Raw genomic sequence first — 4,339 nt, 5'->3', positions numbered from 1 at the left:
CCATCCATTCCTATCAAGTCCGTGCTCGCCCATCTTGGGGCGATTTTGCTGCTTTTTTCCCCATTTCTGCGGGAGTGGAGGGCTCTGGAAAGGCAATCAGCCCGGGACGCGCAGGGAAGCATCCAAGTCAGCTCAGGAATTCGAGTGGAAGGAATGAAAGCGGCCTTAACTCTGCCCGCCCCAGGGCTCCGCTGCCACCGCCGCTGTCACCGTCACCATCGTCACCATCGTCACTGTCACCAGCGCACGGCACCGCAGGTGCCCCCTTGCTGGGGATGCTCTCGGGTTGGGGCTGTCTCTCTCCTCGTGCTGCTCCCCAGGGCGATGTCCCCATCCTGATGCCACCAGCACAGCGGGTTGTCCCCACCCTGGTGCCACCTGCCTGGGTGGACGTGGTGGCGGCAGTCGGGGCTGCTGTCCCCGTCCTGCTGCCACCAGCTGGGATGTTCTCCCCATCCTGATGCCACCAACCGGGACAAATGTCCCTGCCTTGGTGCCACCAGCCGTGGAGACCGGCCTCATGCTGATGCCACCCACTATGGGGACTGTCCCTACCCTGGTGGCACCCCCCAGGACATTCTCCCCATCCTGCTGCCACCAGCCAAGGGGATTGTCCCCACTTCGATGCCACCAACCAGGCCAAACGTCCCTGCCTTGATGCCACCAGCCATGGGACCATCCCCACCGTGGTGCCACCAGCCAGGACATTGTCCCCATCCCTTCTCCCCATCCAAGAGGATTGTCCCCAGCATGATGCCACCAGCCATGGTGAATGTCCCCAAGCTGATGCCACCACCCAGGACGTGTCCCCACCACGATGCCACCAGCCAGGAGCAGCGTTTGGCCCCGTTTTGTTGGCCTCACTTCGGCGATTTGGGAACAAACCGCTTCCATCCCTCTCCCTGCCCTTGCCCCATGTCGAGCCTTTTGTCCCAAAACACCCCAAACAGCCCCAAAAACAACAGCCCTGCTTGGGAAAACCAGGCAGCAGCATTCCAGCACCCCGAGGGAGTTGGGGGGGGGGGCTCAAAAACAACCCCGGAAAATTCGGACGATGGGAGCTGGGCATCGCCCTGCTGCTGAGCCCCATTTTGGCCCCATTTTGGCCCCGATTCAGTCCCATTTCGGCCTCATTTCTCCCCATTTCTCACCGTGCTCATCACACCTCCCAAAATACACTCATCCCCCCCCCGGGGCCATCCGTAAAAATAGCCTCAAAACAGAAGGACTTCCTCGCGAGCCAGCCCGAACACACGCTTGGTTGTTCGGTTTTACGGGCTAGGAGGGGGTGACCCCCCCCAGTGCTCTTTTTTTTTTTTTTTTTTTTCCTGTTAAAAAGAGCGTTTTTCAGCAGAGGTAAGAAAAAAAAATAATAAAATCCACTTTTCTCCCTCGAGCGGCGCAAGTCAAACCTGGCAGCTCCCATTAACCTCAGACCTTCCCCCAAATATTTCCCCTGGCTCGGCCGGCCGGCATGGGAACGGGGAGCAGAAAGGAGCTTTGTCCCCCGCCGTCCCCAGGGTGCGGGTTTGGGCCAAAAAAAGGCCATTTCACTCCTTTGCACGTTGCTATTTTATTTTATTTTTATTACTCCCGTCCCTCCCCGGTGTCTCCCCGTGCCCAAACGCACCGGGGCGAGCCCAAAAAGCGGAGAGCTGTTGGGTGCTCGGCTTCCCCGAAGCTGCTTGATGATGCAATGCTGCAGCATGCCGTGAGCAGCCCCATTTAGGGGGGATTTTGCCCCAAACCAGCCCCCTTGCTGCAGTTCCTCCCCACCGAGACCCTCCTGGAGGTTTTTGGGTCCAAATGGGGTAAATCGCACGCCTCCAGCATCCTTCCTGCAAGCTCCAGGGCTGGGCTCCAAAAACACCCCAATTGCCGGAATTCCCCCCCAAAATCCCACCTGAACCCCCCCCCCAATCCCCTTCACGGCCGCATCCATGCCGCTTGGCATCGCCGGGTGGGAATCCGGCCCCGGCTCCTTTCCCAGCTGATCCAGAGCCGTACGCGGGAAGCGTTAAAGACTCGAAAAAGGGATTTTTTCCCCCATTTTTTTTTCCCTTATATTTTTTTTCCCCTCATCGCGTCGCACACAGCCCCTTTGTCCGCTTCGCCGTGCCTCCCCCCCCCCACATCCAAAGCTCTTCTGCCCCGGCCCCTCGTGGCGCGGCGGAAAGGTGGGAAGGGGGCCCCGGGGCCGGGGGAAGACGCCGGCATTTTTGTGAGATGATGTCAAATAACTCCAGCCTTCGCTCAGCCCCCTGCCCGGCCTCTTCCTCCTCCTCCTCCTCCTCCTCCTCCTCCTCCTCCTCCTCGTCCTCCTCCTCCGTCGGAGGTGGCGGTGAACAGGCGGCTCTTTGGGAAGGTGCCGATGCACAAAGGGCTCCTTTGAGCCGCGGCAGACGCCAGCCCCGGCCCGCTCGCCGCCCACAGCCACCCCCGGCCGCTCCGGCGGGGGGATTTTTTTTGGAGCAAATCGGGGCGATTTGGGGGAAAACTGCCCCTTGCACGCCCAGCTGCTTTCTCTCTCCTGTGTGGCATGGAGGAGGGGGTGCTGAGGGGTGCCGGAGCTCGGTGCCGGAATGAGGGGGGGGCCCAGCGTGTTTTTTGCCGGCAGGAAATCTTGCCCCAAACCGTGCCATTATCAATACATCGAAGTGTATTCCAGAAGGGCTTAGTGTGGGAGGGGGTTCCCCAAATCACAGCCCTTCACCCCCCCAAAAAAAAGCAAAGAGGAGCAAAACCCAACAGCACCATGTGGGCACAACCTCGGAGTAGACTCCAGAGAATCCCCACGGCTGGGGATGCCTCCAGCATAGCCCGAGCATGGGCTTGGTGGTGGCTTCTCAGGTGTCTTGTAGGGACGAAGCCTGGACCCTGCTCCGGAGCTGAGCCTGAAGGCCGGATCCTGCATCCCTGCAGAAAAATCTGTTAACATCCCCCCCATCCCCCTGAAAAAAAAAAAGGAAAAAAATCGGGAAAAAACGAAACAAAGCCGCGGGCGCCGGTGCCAGGGAGCACGGCGGGGTCGGGCGGCACTGGCAGGCGCGCGCCCCGCTAATGAGAGCGGCGATTATCCCAAATTAATGAGGGCTGGAGGGAGGCCGGCAGCGTTTGCGGGGCCGGGGAGGTTTGGAGGTATCGGGGAGGGGAGGTGGGGGGGGGGCTGGATAAATCCTCACCCACCCCCTTCCAACTGCTGGTTTGTAGATTTGGGGCAAAATCCCTCCTGTTTGGGATGGGTTGTGCAAAAAGTGTGATTTTTTTGGTAGTTGAAGAGGTGGAAGTGGCCTCAATGTGCGGTTACTGGGGGGTGACAATTCAAAAGGGGGGGGGGGGGTCTTTTGGATGTCACCAATGGCCCCTCCCAGTGGTGTCACCTGGATGGGGACAACCCTGCCACTGCTGTCCCTATCCCAGGTGGGGGGGGTCCCTCAAAAAAAGGCAGAAAAAGGCAAATTGCAGGAGTTACAAATCCGGTCCCGCATCCTGAGCATCGCAACGCCTCCTCCGACCCCACAACGCAAAGTGTTGCAGGTGGCCCCCCCAGAAACACCCCCGGCACCCCAAATCCACGCGTGGGGACGGGGACGGGCGGCCAGGTCCAGCCACTGCAGCCCCGTTCCCAGCACAGCGCCGTCGCGCTCCGGGCCTCCTGAAAACCAGGAGGCAGGAGGATATTTTGGGGGATTCATTTATTTTTTTCCCATTTTTTTTTCCCTGCATAGGGAGCGATTCAGCCCCCTTTGAAACGCCGCCCCCCCCCCTCCCCAAAAGGCCACCTATTTACGGTGGAAAGCAGCCAGGGCGCAGCCCGAAGCGCTGCCCCGCGGCGTCCTCCAGCCTGCACAAAGCCACCCTCTGTGTCCCCGGCCCCGGCCGGAGGATGCCGGAAAAAAAAGGAAAAATAATAATAATAAAGAAAACCTAAAAGCAGCTTCTTTCTTTTTTCTTTTTCTTTTTTTTTTCCAAGGGTCCCGGGGCTTGAACGGAGAAAGGGCTCGGGGCCGCGGCACCCCGGGGTGGCCATGCGGAGGGACGAGGCTGTGGATGGGTGGGTTTGGGGTTTTTGGGGGGGGCTTTTTTTTTTTTTTTTTTTGGATGGCAAAACCCCAAGCAGTGGGGTCGTGGGGCCTAATGAGCGGCGGGGGCCGAGGGATTAGCGAGGGACCCTGGGGGGGGACGCGTCATTAGCAGAAATTACGATCAGGAGTGTCGTGGAGTGTGCAGCCCCCCCGCCCGCTCTGCGGCTGGTTTTGGGGGGGGGCTGCCATTCGGGTGCCCTTCCCCCCCCCATTAAACATGAGCATGAGTTGCCCGATTTTTTTTGGGGGGGGGG

This window comes from Oxyura jamaicensis, chromosome 33 (assembly GCF_011077185.1).
Source record: "Oxyura jamaicensis isolate SHBP4307 breed ruddy duck chromosome 33, BPBGC_Ojam_1.0, whole genome shotgun sequence".
Lineage (NCBI taxonomy): Eukaryota > Metazoa > Chordata > Aves > Anseriformes > Anatidae > Oxyura > Oxyura jamaicensis.
The sequence above is the reverse complement of the archived record's forward strand: the minus strand, read 5'-3'. Positions refer to the sequence as shown.